The sequence below is a fragment of the Symphalangus syndactylus genome, chromosome 16, assembly GCF_028878055.3.
Source record: "Symphalangus syndactylus isolate Jambi chromosome 16, NHGRI_mSymSyn1-v2.1_pri, whole genome shotgun sequence".
Taxonomy (NCBI): Eukaryota; Metazoa; Chordata; class Mammalia; order Primates; family Hylobatidae; genus Symphalangus; species Symphalangus syndactylus.
In genome coordinates this window covers 69,165,216-69,183,039 of record NC_072438.2, presented here as the reverse complement: position 1 = coordinate 69,183,039, position 17,824 = coordinate 69,165,216, and the positions used below count along the sequence as shown (strand labels likewise).

General features: G+C 35.0%; 1 long non-coding RNA gene across 3 annotated transcripts in view; it reads right to left on the bottom strand.

The window, feature by feature from the left end:
- The window catches only part of LOC129464525 (uncharacterized), a 71,669-nt gene that overhangs the window by 37,810 nt on the left and 16,035 nt on the right, over positions 1 to 17,824 (bottom strand). For all 3 annotated transcript variants that reach the window (XR_010116374.1, XR_008651622.2, XR_008651623.2), the window contains exon 2: positions 12,841 to 12,900. This is a non-coding gene — a long non-coding RNA (uncharacterized lncRNA). The remainder of the gene's footprint in view (positions 1 to 12,840; positions 12,901 to 17,824) is intronic.

The following is a 17,824-nucleotide window of genomic DNA, read 5'->3' as shown; positions in this document are numbered from 1 at the left end:
TACTGAGTGAAGTGATTTTAGTGTAGCAGACAATGTACAAGGATTTTCCTACTTCTGTTGAAGGTGATGTGCATATGAGTGTTACATATTTCTGCTTGTGGGCTTCAGGTACAACAAACCACTTTGTGTCTGTAATTATCCTCAGCTTTGATGCAATAACCTTTACAACATCTTTAATTTCTTATTTTTCACAGCACTCTACCAGGGGAATGAGTTAAAGGTGGGTATGTTTGTAAAAAGGCATCTAAGCAGAATTTGCAGTAGTAATTTGGCAAAATTTTCCAAGACAGTAGTAATATGAGAAGGGTCATGACATTTATGGACTTGAAGATGTACTAAGCATTTCCAGTCTGAGTGGCTTCTGCCATAAAGTTGACCGCATCAAGGCAATTAGTTAACTTGAACCACTTAGGAGGTATAGGTGTTATACAAATGCAGTGTACTGTGCTTTGTTGGTACCATTTCTGCTTAATACTACTTACTTCAAATTCTGTATTTTCTTGCATTTGTAATACTTACAGGCTTTCTTTCCTTTAAATGTATATTACTTCTTTCTTGACATGAGTTTAATTATTTCTAGGGTTTTTTTATTAGCTGCTATTAAAACCGTCTGATAAATCTAGAAGTTTATTTCAGTATCTTTTGAAATTTTTTTTTCATTTTTGCCCTTCAATTAAACAACAATTAAATGTACTGAATTTTCCTAGGTTATTCTTACATGCAAAACACCGTATCAGTCAACATGGAAAACACAAAGTTGAATAAGACATAATCGCTATCCTCAAGGGTCTTGTAATCTAGTAAGAACAGCAGTAACATGCAAAAATAACAATAATTAAAGGCATACTATAGTAAAAAATTGAAGGAAGATGAGGCAGGAAGATTGCTTGAGCCTAGAAATTCAAGGTTACAATGAGCTATGATTGCACCACTGCACTTCAGCCTGGGCAATAGAGTGAGACCCCGTTTCTATTTTTCTTAATTGAAAATGATATATAAATAAAATGCCATAAAACATAAAAGAATAAGATTAACTATCAGTAAAGATAGGTGCAGGAGAAATGTTTATAGGAGAGTTGACATTTGATGTGGACATTGAAAGATATGTAAAATTTTGATATGAGAGCTCATTGAAGTAGAACAAGTGAGGAACAATTGTTCTAGTGATGGGCATAGATAAATGGTAGATTCAGGGAAGATCTTGTGAGTTCTTGAATGCTGTGCCGAAAACTTTGATTTCTATTCTGTTTATGGTTAAAAACAAAAACAGAAACAAAACAACAACAACAAAAACACAAATATCCCAGGCTTAAGCAAGAAGGTGACATGATCATATCTCTTTTATTAAAAGTTCACTTTGGGGCTTCTGGTTTTACCTCTAACATGTAAAAATCTTGGTAATGTCACTTCCAGTCTTACAACAAGAAAACACTGCACAAATTGAAAGCCAGTTATTTTTCTTGTACCCCTCAGAGAATTGAGGTCACAAGGCAAACTGCACCCTGATATCTGGAAAGACAGGCAAATATAGACTAAGACAGTTTTTCTTCCAAAAATATTTCACTGCCCACTATAATTCTTAGAAGAATCCTCATTTATTCATGAATAAATGCTTCTAACATTAAAATAATCTGTCAATGTTTTCTCTTCAGTGGTTTGCAGAGACTAACATAATGCCTAGAATAGAATAGATGCTCAATAAATGTTTGTTGAATGAGTGAATAAAAGACAATCTTTTAAATTAGCAATTTAATTTTTTTTCTGAGCATGCACCTCATCAATTAAAAACCAATCAGTGATTCTCTATTCTCTATTTATTTATTTATACAAGTTAGACATAATCTACCATTAAATAAAATGCATAATTTAAAATAACTAAAATATAGAAAAATTTGAAGTATCGGATGAAAAGGCATCAATGGAACTTACACCTTTTCTATACCTCCCTGCACTGTGTATTTTATACACCTCACTTTATAGGAAATACTGATCTAAGAAAGGATTATTGCGCATTATTGAACAATCTAAGGGGTGATTATTCTACCCCTTACACCTTTTTTCAAAGTTCTAGCAAATAAGTAATCATGGACCAGCTCAATAGGAGTAGTTTAAGTCTACTTAAAGTGATTTTTAATACAGTGGTTTTCCTCAAAAACATTTAACTTTAACTCTGTTGATGTAATGTTCAGCAACAATGCAAATCACGAAGATTGTGTTAGAAACTTAAGATCCTCTTCCAAGAGCCCTCAAGTCTGTATGAGGTGCTAGAACACAAGTTCTCAACTGCTTTCTTATTTCTATATTATCAAGTGTGAGATCGTCCTCCATGAGTTTCCCTATTTGTACTAAGTAAGGAGTATGACTGTTTTAATCCTTTCTGCCCCTTTTTGAGGTCATGGGCATTTTCTAAACTTTGTTTTTCGATTGACAAATAAAAATTGCATATTTTATGGTGTACAGCATGATGTTTTGATATATTTATACATTGTGGAATGGCTAAATCAAGCTAATTAACACATTCAACAGGGCATTTTTTGTTGGTGTTGTTACTATGGCTACCAACATTGTTATTTCCAATACCTTCCTCATAACAAATGAGACCAAGGCATTTCCAAGTGTGATCTTGAATTCAGTAAAAACTGATAAACTTGTTAAGGTTTAGAGTTGAAAAGGAGCTTAGAAGTCATCTAGTCCAACTCATTCAACATACAGATGGAGAAACTGAAGTCTAAAGAGGTGTGATGAACTCTAATAAGGATGATAACATTCTTAGGGACAATGCTCAAATGGGCAAATATAATAAATTTTATTACTAGGTATCAGGTCTATTTTAGTGTAGTTACTGAATTCTCTGGTTTTTAAAATATTTACTGATCCAACCATCTGCATGATCACATTTAATCTATTTCTTCTTCATATCTGTATTCCTAGGAAGTCTGTGTTCACCTAGTTTTCAAATGCCTCAGCTCTTGGTCTGCACTGTGGTGAAAACTCCGAGGTATTTGTGAAGTATGTTGTTCTTGTTCCCCAGTTCCCCCTAAACTCATCTTTTTATACACCCTTTATCAAATGACCCTTAGACATAAGTCTAGGCATTTACCAGTCACATCAAATCATAATTTTTGGAAACAGTAAAATAAGGGGCAACTTTTATTCTTTGCCACATGAAATAGGGAATTTATTGCCCCATATAGCTTAGACACTTGATAGAAATCATCAGTATAAACTTAACACCAACTCTGGTATTACTGGCTTAACTTCACGAAAAGCCTTCCTCATCCCTGGCATTTTGTTATTATATATATGTATAAAGTGACATATATAACGTATATATATTGTATATATGCTATATATGTATATATTATATATACACATATACATAATATATGTATATATCATATACACATATACATAATATATGTATATATCATATACACACATATACATAATATATGTATATATCATATATACACATATACATAATATATGTATATATCATATATACACATATACATAATATATGTATATATCATATATACACATATACATAATATATATCATATATACACATACACATAATATATATAATATATACACATATACATAATATATGTATATATTATATATGCATACATATACATATGTGTATATATTATATATGTATACATATACATAATATATGTGTATATATTATATATACATAATATATGTGTATATATTATATAAACATAATATGTGTATATATTATATATGCATGTATTATACATACATATACATAATATATGCATCTATCATACATATATACATAATATATGCATATATCACACATACATATACATAATATATGCATAATTATATATACATATACATAATATATACATATACCACACATACATATACATAATATATGCATATACCACACATACATATACATAATATATGCACATATTATATACACACATATACATAATATATGCACATACTATATACACACATATACATAATATATGCACATATCATATACACATATACATAATATATGCACATATTATATACACATATACATAATATATGCACATATTATATACACATATGCATAATATATGCACATATTATATGCACATATACATAATATATGCACATATTATATGCGCATATACATAATATATACACATATACATAATATATGTACATATTATATACACATATACATAAGTATATATTATATACACATATACATAATATATGTGTATATTTTATATACACATATACATAATATATGTGTATATTTTATATACACATATACATAATATATGTGTATATTTTATATACACATACATAATATATGTGTATATATTTTATATATACATGTGCATAATATATGTGTATATATAATATATACATAATATATGTGTATATATAACATATACATATATAATATATACATAATATATGTGTATATATAACATATACATATATAATATATACATAATATATGTGTATATATAACATATACATATATAATATATACATAATATATGTGTATATATAACATACGTATATAATATATACATAATATATGTGTATATATAACATATACATAATATATGTGTATATATAACATATACATATATAATATATACATAATATGTGTGTATATATAACATATACATATATAATATATATGTTTGCTGCTGATGGAAATGTAATTACCCAAACTTTTTTCATTATAATTAGTCTTAAAGTTCTTGTTTTTCTAAGGTATACTGCTTATATTCGCAGGAGATCTTATCTAACTCCATCTCTTGGTTCTTTTTAACTCACAGTAACAATTTCTAATGGATTTGTAATAGTCAACCAAGCAATTAGGCTATATATTTTTGGAGGTTTTGTTATGTCTGCGGTTTTATCCTAACCATTAAATTCCTAACCAAAAGTATATATTAAAACTTAAATTTAAAAACTTTTAAAGCTAAAGCATTTTTCGTTAGTGCTTCAAACTATTGATAAATTAGGTACCAAATTAAAATACTTCTTTAGTATTCTCATGAAATTCAAGTTAATTAAAACAAAATATATAGTATAATACCTATAAAAATATTAAATCATAGCTAAATGAACAAAAGGAAACATTATCTTATAAGAATGCCCTTTCTTCTCTAACTGCATTTTAAGTGTGAGATCTAAATAGAAAAAAGCACACAAAGTTTTCTTTACTATTTCTTTGTGTTAGCAAAGTGACTTTCTTTCTGTAACATCCTACATTTAGGATCACCAAAATCTAGCATATTAGCTTCCATGCCTCAATGTCACATAAGTCTAGAGGTTATGGATCACATAATCTTTATTCATTCTACTTTCTTCTTTATTTTTCTCTCTGTCTTCCCTCCCTCACACGTCATCCGTCTCACCCTTCCTCTTCCTCCTCTCTATTCTCCTCCTGCTCCCCCTCATCTTCCTTCTCCTCCTCTTCTTTTTAAGGCTTCCAAGCCTAAATGTGGTTAGCCTACAGAAATGAAACCAACTCAGCCATCTCTGGATGACAAACTGCCAATGCATTTTCTTTGGGAGATTTGGAGGAGGAAACACGAGCAGGTGGTGTATTCAATAAGAAAGTGAGGAGTAGCAAAAATTCATGTTATGTAATGGAATTTAGTTACTTGGCATTTTTTCTTGTTGATGATAATTACATGACCCACGTTTTTGCAAAAAGAAAATCGCCCATATCAATTTTTTTGTCTTTGGCTTTTTCCCTCACTAAAAATGTCCATAATATAAGTAAGACATCTAAAAGTCAAACCACATTTTAATTGGGTGAATTTTTTAAAAACTGACAGCTTTTTCTGCACTTGCTTCTTGACGTTAACCTCTCTTGCCACATCTTTTGCTCTTGTATTTGTAGCTATATTAGAGAGGGAGGTTGCATCCCTCATTATTGAGTTTTTCTGCCCATTCCTTGTCAGAAGTTCTTTTTGATCTCTTCCCACCCTACGCTGCATGGAATAATTGATGAGGGTTCAAAACAAATAGCAATTATGGGAGTCCTAATATTATATCTTCTTTAGAACTTCTTTGACTTTTCTGTAATACAGCAGGTCTTTGAATAACATGAATTTATTCAGCGTCATTTCTTTATGACATTGACAAGAAAAAAATGGATTCCTGGCTGGGGCCACTGTGTGTATGCAATGCGCGTGGTCTCCCCATGTCTGCATGGGTTTTCTGTAGGTACTCCAGTTTCCCCCTACATCCCAAAGCTGTGCACGTGGGGTGACCTGGCATGGCTACCTCATTCTAGTCTGAGTGAGTGGGGGTGTGTATGAGGGCATCTTGCAATGGAATGGCAATCCTGTCCAGGGCTGGTTCCTGTCTGACACCCTGAGTTTCTAAGAGACACTCTGGCCACCTGTCTCCTTGAACCAGCATAAGTGGGTAAATAATAATCTTAATTTTTATTAATCTTTCTTAAACATATGAAGCTCACAAGTATTTTAGTGTTTAATATTAGAAGTATTTTGGTCTTTATTTAGAATTTTGATGATGATTTGTTACCAGAAATATGCCATAAGAACCTAACTCTTAGTTATATCAATTAGCCTACTAAAATTGATTTCATTATATGTCATTTTGATTAAAGTCACAATTTCCAATACAATGTTAAATGAGGACTTACTCCACCCTTGCCCCAGATTGCACCCTAAAAGTCAGACTTAACCTCATGTAAATTTTGAAAGGAATGAAAGTTTGTCCCCTCCCCACCTCCCTTATGAGCCCCCCTTTTATTTTCCATTTCTGGAATCACTGTCTCTTTCACTGTGCTTAGCTCTTCGATCTACGAGTTCCTGCACCCCCTACCTGCTGACTTCTCCTAAGATGTTAACAGGTAACTAGGTGTAATTGAAATAAAGTGTGAGGTGTGATCCCTTCAGTCTCTGATGATCATCATGGTAATAGGGGGCTCCTCATTTCCAAAAGCTTTGAAGACTCAAAGAAAAGCAGCTTTTACAATGAATTGATAAACATTGGGTTTCCATTTTCAAAGATTTTTTACATAATGGTGACCTATTCTGTTTATAAGCAACTGTCCTTTTAAATACTCATGCATTTTCCACCTGCACTACAAGTAAACAGAGTGATTTCCTCTTTTCCACTTTGTGTGCAGTTTTATACTCACACATGCACACAAACATTTGTATTCATATATCAAAGAATATGGTATGGAAATTTCTAATAGCTAGTATGGAAAAGCAAATACAGGTTTTTTCTTTGTACTTGACTTCCTAATACAGAATATTTCCACCTTTTGACTGACAAATTATGTGTATTCATACCCAGCAGACTTGTCCTCATAAACCTTTTGTCACAGTAAATATTCTACCTTTTCTGATGACGTAAAGGTACTTTCAAAGTAACAGAAGTTAATATAATTATTGGTCGTCACATCATCACTATTTTAGCATACATTACAATCATTAATTTCCTGGGAGCTATTAAAATCTCACCCTGTGTTTGAAGATTCCCCAAGTGCCTTTAATAGAAATTATTTGGTGAGCTTAGCGGGAATTTAATCTGAAATGAGATCCATCTGGCAGAGATATCAAATTAATAGTACTTGAACACTGAGTTCTACTTTTCAAAACTGATTAGGTACAACTATATCAAATGTCTTAACAAATATAGTTGTGTTTTTATTATAACTACATCATAGGTTGCCTTTCTCACATCTGGGTGGTTTAGAATAAAACTTGTGCAGACCTGTTATCAACTTGGTGAAATAGAGTAGATAATAACTAAGTAAGAAAATGGAAGCTAACTTCATGCTTCATTTAAATGTCTGCATCTCTTTTTGATACAGCTTGATCTAGTCTTCTCAAACTTTTAGAGGATTTGATAATTCAGTAACATGCTCAAATAAGATACTTAAAAATGTAGAATAGAAACTACCAGTAGCCAGAAGAAAATATAGCACTTACTTTGGATTTGGCTTCCTGATACCATTCAAAATAGCATGATTGAAATGTCTACATTAGTATTACATGAATTCAGCAGTCTCTCAGGAGGTGCATAATTCAAAGGCAAATGTTTTCCTCCTTGAGGATTTGACATAGTAAGGACAATGCTCTCCTAAACTGTGGAATTTCCTAGATAAAGTTTGTGGGCATCGATTCTATGCTTTCTATAAAAGAACTTCAAATTCACTTAATATGTCTTTGTTTTTGTTTTTTTTGAGACGGAGTCTCGCTGTGTTGCCCAGGCTGGAGTGCAGTAGCGGGATCTTGGCTCACTGCAAGCTCCGCCTCCCGGGTTCACGCCATTCTTCTGCCTCAGCCTCCCAAGTAGCCGGGACTACAGGCGTCTGCCACCACACCCGGCTAATTTTTTTTGTATTTTTAGTAGAGACGGGGTTTCATCGTGTTAGCCAGAGTGGTCTCGATCTTCTGACCTCGTGATCCGCCCGTCTCAGCCTCTCAAAGTGCTGGGATTTCAGGCGTGAGCCACCGCGCCCGGCCAACATTTGTAATCTCCATGGAGGCCTTAAAATCCTCTAACAACTAACTCTCTATTTCTTCTTAGAGGACATAGATGATACCCTCCAAAAATGGGCAACCACAGATTCTTTGTATTCAGAATGTGCACACGCGTGTGCGTGCACACACACACACACACAGAATCTAGCTCTCCAACATTGCAATGAAGGGTTGTAAACACCATGGATACTGGGAATCCATATCCAAGTAGTCCTGCCTAGGTTTCATGTTTTAAAACAGAGTCTGGCAACAATTAATCTATAAAGACATGTACAAGACTGTCATGATAAAATGTATGTTTTTCACGTAGCCTATTCTTTGGTTTCAAGAAATGTCCATCATTCTCAAAATTAGGGCTTCCTATGTCTTTTGGTGTAATTTTATTTTCTTATGTGAAATAATAACCAGAGAAGATAGTAGTGTTTGCTTGTATGTTCTTACTTGCAAGAACAAAAAAGAAAATTTGCAACCTTAATTGACATCAAATTTGCTTTTGGAATATTACCAGCTGGTAAAATCCAGGAGTCTAGAAAAATTGCTGCCAAACATGGGACACACACTTCCTTCACTCTGGTTTTAGAAGCCATTTCATAGAAATTCAACTTTATAATCTTGTTTTAGCCATTCAGAGAAGCTCCTACCCCCACCCCCATAGAAGCTAAAAAGTTAATCAAGAGAGATTGTAACTATAGTGTAGTTTTAGCCTATTTCATGGAGGATATACATGACTGAAATTCTGCTAAGATATCAGATTTTTTTACCTCTAATTTCATATTTCTTACGAAATTGGTAATGTGATTTTCACTGAAATGAAAATACTACATGAATTATGTTTATGGTATAGACTTTTTAGTAATCCAGTAAAATGATTATGAAACGGTAAATATTTTGATTACATGTTTAAAAGGGTGCCAATAAAAAATTAAAAATGTGAACAGATGAAGTTCAAAAGACCAATGACAGTTTAAATTGAATCTAACATCAAAAGGTCGTTACATTTCCGGTAAGCACTCCAGTGGAGCAAAAACCTGCCATTCTCTAGTGGTTACGTTAACCTTAAAAATGAACATCTAAGTTTGTATTAAGAAGAGAAAACTCTGAAACAGTGCAGAGATAACAATTCAAAATGTCACTGCAAATGTTAAAATAGAAATGCACATTTTGGAGAATACACAGAAAATGAACACAGTTGTAGATTGCATACATAGTTGAGAAATCTTTCAAAAATATTTATAAAACCAGTTGCTCGATTTAGTACAGACACACTTCAGAGACATTGTGAGTTTGACTCCAGACCATCACAATAAAGTGAATGTTGCAAAGTGAGTCACGTGGTTTTTTGGTTTCCTAGTGCACATAGAAGTAGTGTTTATCCTATACTGTAGTCTACTATTAAGTGTTCAATAGCAGTATGTCTAAAATAATATATCCATTCCTTAACTTAAAATTTATCTTGCTAAAAAATGCTAATAATCATCTGAGCCTTCAGTGACTTATAATCTTTTTGCTGGTGGAAAGTCTTGCCTCAATGTTTTTGGCTGCTGACTGATCAGGGTGTTGCTTGCTGAAGGTTAAGGTGGCTGTGTCAATTTCTTGAAATAAGATGACAATGAAGTTTGCTGCATCAATTGAGTCTTCCTTTCATGAATGATTTCTCGATAACATGTGGTCTTTGATGACATTCTACCCACGGTAGAAATTCTTTCAAAATTGGAGTCAATCCTCTCAAACCTTGCCACTGCTTCATCAAGTAAGTTGATGCAATATTCTAAACAAAATCCTCTGTTGTTATTTCAATAACATTCACTGCATCTTCAGCAGAAGTAGATTCCGTTTTAAGAAACCATTTTCTTTGCTCATCCACGAGAAGAAGCTCCTCATTCATTCAAGATTTATCAGGAGATTGCAGCAATTCATTCACATCTTTAGGATCCACTTCTAATTCTAGCTCTTTTGCTATTTCCACCACATCTTTAGTTAATTCCTCCACTGAAGTCTTGAACAGCTCAAAATCATCCATGAAGGTTGGAATCAACTTTTTCCAAATTCCTGTTAATGTTGATATTTTGACCTCCTCCCATGAATCATGAAAGTTCTGAATGGCATCTAGAATGGCAAATCCTTTCAATTTAGGCTTTCAATTTACTTTGTCCAGATCCATCACAGGAATCACTATCTATAATAGCTTTAGCCTTACAGAATGTACTTATTTTAAGACTTTTTTTATTTCCATAGCTTTTGGGATACAAGTGGGTTTTGGTGACATGAATGACTTGTACAGTGGTGAAATCTGGGATTTTAGTGCACTCATCACCCGAATAGTGTACACTGTACTCAATATGTAGTCTTTATCTCTCACCCTGCTTCCACCCTCCCCATTCTGAGTCTCTAAAGTCCATTATAGCACTCTGTATGTCTTTGCATACCCATAGCTTAGCCCCCACTTAAGTATAAGTGAGAACAGATGGTATTTGGTTTTCTATTTCTGAGTTACTTCACTTAGAATAGTGGTCTCAGCTGCATCAAAGCTGCTGCAAAATACATCATTTTGTTCTTTTTTATGGCTGAGTAGGTATTCCATGGTGCATATATACATTCCCACTCATTAGTCAATGGGCATTTAGGTTGGTTCCATATCTTTGCAATTATGAACTGTGTTGCAATAAAAATATGTGTGCAGGTGTCTTTTTGATATAATGACTTCTTTTCCTTTGGGTAGATACCCAGTAGTGGGATTGCTGGATCAAATGGTATATCTACTTTTAATTCTTCAACAAATCTCCATGTTGCTTTCCATAGAAGTTGTACTAGTTTACATTCTACTATCAGTGTATAAGCATTCACCTTACAAAATGTATTTCTTAAATAATAAGGCTTGAAAGTTGAAATGACTCCTTGATCCATGGGCTACAGAAGGATGTTGTGTTGGCAGGAATGAAAACAACAGCTTTCTCCTTGTACATGTTCATCAGAGTTCTCGGGTGACTAGGTGAATTGTCAATGAGTGGTAATATTTGAAAATAATTTTTTAGCGTAGGTTTCAACAGTGAGCTTAAATATATTAAGTAAACCATGCTATAAATAGATGTTCTGTCATCCAGGCTTTGTTGTTCCATTTCTAAAGCACACAATTTAGCTTAATTATTAAGAGCCCTAGGATTTTCAGAATGGTCAGTGAGCATTGGCTTCAACTTAGTCACCAGCTGCATTACCCACTAACAAGAGTCAGCCTGTCTTTTGAAGCTTTGAAGCCGGGCATTGACATCTCCTCTCTAGCTATGAAAGTACTAGATGGCATTATCTTCCATTAGAAGGCTGTTTTATTTACATTAAGAATCTGGTGATAAATGTAGCTACTTTCATCAGTGATCTTAACTAGATCTTCTGGATAACTTGCTGCAGCTTCTACATCAACACTTGCTGCTTCACCTTGCACTTTTCTGTTATGGAGATGGCTTCTTTCCATATGAAACAATCTCTGCTAGCTTCAGATTTTTCTTCTGCAGCTTCTTTACCTCTCTCAGCCTTCCTAGAATTGAAGAAAGTTAGGACCTTGCTGTGAATTAGGCTTTGGCTTAAGGGAATGTTGCAACTCGTTTGATCTTTTATCCAGACCACTCAAGCATTCTCCCTATCAGCAAGAAGGCTGTTTCACTTTCTTATTTGTGTATTCACTGGAGTAGCAAGGTTTTTTTTTTTTTTTTTTTTTTGAGACAGAGTCTCGCTCTGTCACCCAGGCTGGAGTACAGTGGCACAATCTTGGCTCACTGCAAGCTCTGCCTCCCGGTTTCACGTGGTGTAGCACTTTTAATTTCCTTCAAGAACTTTTCCTTTACATTTACAACTTGGCTAACTGACAACAAGAGGCCTAGATTTCTGCCTACCTCAGCTTTAGATATGTCTTTCTCACTAAGGTTAATCATTTCTAGCTTTTGACTTAAAATGAGTGTCTCGTCCTTTTATTTGACTCCTTTTTAGTTGAACACTTATGGGTAATTGTAGGGTTATTAATTGGCCTAATTTTAACATTATTATGTCTCAGGGAATAGGGAGGCCTAAGATGAGGGAGAGAAATAGAGAAAAAACTGACCTGTGGAGAACACACACAATATTTATCAATTAAGTCTGCTGTCTTATATGGGTGTGGTTTGTGGTGCCCCAATATAATTACAATGGTAACATCAAAAATCCCTGATTACAGTTCACCAAAAGAGATATCACAATAATAATAATAAAGTTTGAAATGTTGTGAGAATTACCACAATGTGACAAAGACACACAATGTAAACATGTGCTGTGGAAAAAACAGTACCTGTAGACTTTGCTCAGTGCAGGTTTGCCACAAACCTTCAACTTGTGAAAAATGCAATATCTGCAAAGCACAGTAAAGCAAAGCACCATAAGCAGGTAAACCTGTATTCCTCTACTGTGAGTTTTAGCATTCAGTAAAATTTAAGTAAAACACATCTGGGACTCTTGATTAATCAGATATTTTTTCTGTCTTAGAGAGAACACTTGAATGATGACCAAATAGACTTACAGTAGGGAGAAAAATAAAAAGTAACTTTTATCTTACATGTTTTATGGCCATCAAAGAATCAGCCTAAACTTCTATATATTCCCTAGCTCTACTTGTACTATTGTGTAGTTCAACAGCCAGCCTCCAACAGCTGCTGCTTCTCCAAGTGGGTGGTGTGTGGGAAGGGGCAGGGCAAATGATTCTATGGAACGTTTAGAGTTGTGATGTGCACGGTGATCAAGGCTGTGAAGGCTACAAAAGAAGTAAAGATAAGACTTCTCGGCTTGAGAGATTGTTGATTTTCCTAAGGGGCTGCTTCAGATGCCTGAAAAGTTTATTAAATAGTTTGATGATCTACAATTAAGTGCTTACTAAACTATACATTGAGGACACTTCAATGAGTGAAACATGAGTGTAGCTTGAGGAATCTGGTATAGTTTTGTGAGCCTTGTTTTGAAAAGATCTAAGATGGCCAGCAGATACATATTTATGGAGGGCTTTATAGGTGCATCTGCCTGGAATAGTGTTACAGATCTGTTTATCTTAATTGAAGAAAGATATAGTGGAAAACGATCATTAGAAGAATCTGAGAGGTTAGAAAATAGTATGAGAAAGGACTCATCTATTTCATCTTGAAGGAGTTTGGTTGTTTGTAACTTTCAAGAAATTTATTTACATCATTAAATTTATTGATATAAAAGTTTTCAAAAGGTTTTATTTTTGCTTTCAATGTCTGAAGGAGCTGTAATGATGTCTTCTCTACATTCCTATCGCTAGTAAAACTTGTATCTTATTTTCTTTATAAGTATAGTTAGGATTTTATCTTATCAAATAATGACATTTGATTTTTAAAATTGTTTCTATTGGGTTTCTTTTATCAATTTCCTTGATTTACACTCTTCTTCGTTTTCCTCATGCTACTTACTTTGTGTTTAATTTGCTTTTTAATTTTAGCTGCTTAAATTGAAGGCTGATATCATTGATTTTATACCTTTATTCTTTTTTCATATACAATTTGAAATAATAAATTTCCTTCTCAACATGGCTGTATTAGTCTATTTTCATACTGCTATAAAGAACTTTCTGAGACTGGGTAATTTATAAAGGAAAGAGGTTTAATTGACTGACAGTTCAGCATGGCTGGGGAGGCCTCAGGAAACTTACAATAATGGCAGAAGGCAAACGGGAAGCAAAGACCTTCTTCACAAGGCAGCAGGAAGGAGAAGTGCTGAGCGAAGGGGAAAAAGCCCCTTATAAAACCATTAGATCTCATAAGAACTCACTCACTATCTTGAGAACAGCATTGGGGAAACCACCTCCATGATTCAATTACCTCTACCTGGTCTCTTCCTTGACACCTGGGGATTATGGGGATTATGAAATTACAATTCAAGATGATATTTGGGTAGGGACACAAAGCCTAACCATATCAATGGTTTAAATGGTTTCTGACAAATTTTGCTTTGCTATATTTTTATTATCATTTAATTTAAAATTTTTCTAACTTTACTGTGATTTCATCTTTGCCTTATAGGTTATTTAAGGGTGTATGGCTTAATGTACAAGTATTTTGGAATTTTCCAGATATATTTCTATTTTCATTTTAATTTAACTCCATTTTGATCAGAGAACTCACTCTACATGATTTCAATTGCTTTACATTTTCTGAGATTTATTATGTTACCTAAAATATACTCTTTCTTTAAGAATGTTCCATGTATACTTGAATATATATTGTTGGGTATAGTGTTTTATAAATATTAATTGTGTTAATATCACTGATATAGTGTTTTTTTAAGTTTTCCATGTCCTTAATAAAGGCTTTGTTTACTTAGCATATCAAGTACTGAGAGTTAAGTGTTAGGATCTCTAATGATCTTATATAATTTTAATATTAGAAATTGAGGACAAGATGGCAGATAGGACACTGGGCTAATGTGCAGCTGCCACTTGGATGGGCAGAACAGTGTGTGGAGACTTGCACTACGAGCTTTTGCTCCAAGAACCTCTGCAGGAACATACCAGGAAAACCAAAATAATTCATAGATCCTTTGAAAGAAGTGGCATCCTGTTGCAAATTCTGTGAGACAGACAAAAAACTGTGAGTTCCCAAAGTGAGAGGGGGAAATCTGCCACTGAACACACATCCCCACTGGGGAATCTGAAAATCCAGATTATGGGGGAAGGATTTAACCTTACTTAGAGCTGAAACAGATTTAAAGAGCCATGCAAAATAAAGAAGTAGAAGCAGCAGTGGAAAGAGCCTTGTAGGTGCTCCCAGTCTCCAGGCTGAGCCCAGGGAAGCCATCCCTGACTGTATCTCACAGGGACCCTCGAGGGAGACAGCCAGTGGAATTAGGGAGGAGTCACAGGATGAAAGAAGCTTTCAACTGAAATTAGTAATAGTTTTGACAGGGTACAAATTTTCTTGAGCAGAATCTGGAGGTCAAGCATGAACTGCTGCAGATACAAGTGCAGGAGCCACCACTGACAGTGTGGGCAGATGGGGAGGGGCGATGTTTGGAAGCTGTGCTTTCTTTCTCAGTGGGGAAGCTCAGGGTCTCGGGCAAGGTCTGAGCAGGGCACTGCAAGAGTGACATGAGCCTTGCCAACTGCCTGGGACCTAGGTGAGGTGTCTCACTACCAGCTATCCCCCACTTCTCTGGAAAATAATCCCATTAACCTGAGAACCACCTCCCCCATCCCCCTCAGTGGCCACAGCAAGCCCTACCCAAGAAGAATCTGAGGCCAGACCCACCTAACACTGCCCCCACCTGATGGTATTTCTTTAACCACCCTTGTAGCTGAACACAAAAGACAGAAACTTTGGGGAGGCTTACAGCCCCACCTATTGCCTGAGAAACCAAAATACTTACTCTGGCCAACTTTGGGCAAGTTTAGATATCCCTGCTACTACTGCAGCTGGTGTGCTCTCTTGAAAGTGCCACCCCCTGGCTGGAGGCCAACCAACTCAGAACATTACAGAAACTCATTACAAAATAACCATGATCCCAGGAAGAAGGAAACAACAGCTAATTCTACTGCTTGCAACATCTTGGCTAACCAGAGGTCCGGAGTATGCCCACATGACAACTTCACTGCTCACATAACCAGCATTTGAGAAAGCCAGAACACGAAACATATCTACAACTGACATGGTTTGGCTACGTCCCCACCCAAATCTCATCTTGAATTCCATCTTATCGTGGGAGGGACCTGGTGGGAGGCAATTGAATAATGGGGCAGGTCTTTCCTGTGCTGTTCTCATGATAGTGAATAAGTCTCACAAGATCTGTTGGTTTTATATAGTGTAGTTTCCCTGCACAAGCTCTTTTATCCTGTCTGCCACCATGTGAGATGTGACTTTCACCTTCCACCATGATTGTGAGGCCTCCTCAGCCATGTGGAACTGTAAGTCCATTAAATCTCTTTCTTTTGTAAATTGCCCAGGCTTGGGTATGTCTTTATCAACAGCATGAAAATGGCTAATACTAAAACCAAAGACTCTCAAAGTCTACTTCACTCCCTGCAACCTCCACCAGAGCAGGTGCTGGTATCCAGGCTGTGAGACCTGAAGACAGATTACATCACAGGACAATTTGCACAGTCCCCACCATCAACAAGGGGAGCCTGGGGGTCCAGACTGGTGGCTAGACCCAGAAGAGCAATAACAATTACATCAGTTCAGCTCTCAGGAAGCCCCATCCCTAGGGGAAGGGAAGAGCACTACATCAAGAGATCATCCTGTAAAACAAAAGAATCTGAACAGCAGGGCTAGAGTTTCAGACCTTTCCACTGAAATAGTCTGTCCAAATGAGAAAGAACCAGAAGAATAATTCTGGTAACATGACAAAACAGGGTTCTATAACACCCCTAAATGATCTCACCAACTCCCCAGCAATGGATCGAAACCAAGAAGATCTCTGAATTGACAGATAATGGATTCAGAAGGTTGATTATTAAGCTACTCAAGGGGATACCAGATAAAGGCAAAAACCAACTTAAAAACTTTAAAAAAAATACAGGATATGGATGAAAAATTCTCCAGAGAAATTGATATCAAAAATTAAAATAATCACAACTTCTGGAAATGAAAGATACACTTAGAGAAATGCAAAATAGACTGGAAAGTTTCAACAGTAGAATTGAACAAGTAGAAGGAACTTCAGAACTCAAAGATAAGGCATTTAAATTAACCCAATCAGACAAAGACAAAGGAAAAAGAATTTTAAAAATAGACAAAGCCTCCAAGAAGTTTGGGATAATGTTAAACAACCAAAACTAAAAATCATTGATGTTCCTGAGGGAGAAGAGAAATCTAAAAGTTTGGAAAACTTATTTGAGGTAATAACCAAGGAAAATTTCCCTGGCCATGCTAGAGATCTAGACATCCAAATACAAGAAACTCAAAGAACACCTGGAAAGTTTATCATGAAAAGATCATCATCTAGGCCCTCAGTCATTAGCTTATCTAAAGTCAAGACAAAGGAAAGAATCTTAAGAGTTGTGATGAAAAAGTATCAGATAACCTATATAGGAAAACCTATCAGATTAATAGAAGATGTCTCAGCAAAAACCCCCAAGTGAGAAGGGATTGGGGTCCTATCTATAGCCTCCTTAAACAAAACAGTTATCAGCCAAGAATTTTGTATCTAGTGAAACTAGGCTTCATAAATGAAGAACAGATAATGTATTTTTCAGACAAACAGAGGCTGAGAAAATTTGCCACTACCAAGCCAGCACTACAAGAAATGCTAAAAGGAGTTCTAAATATTTA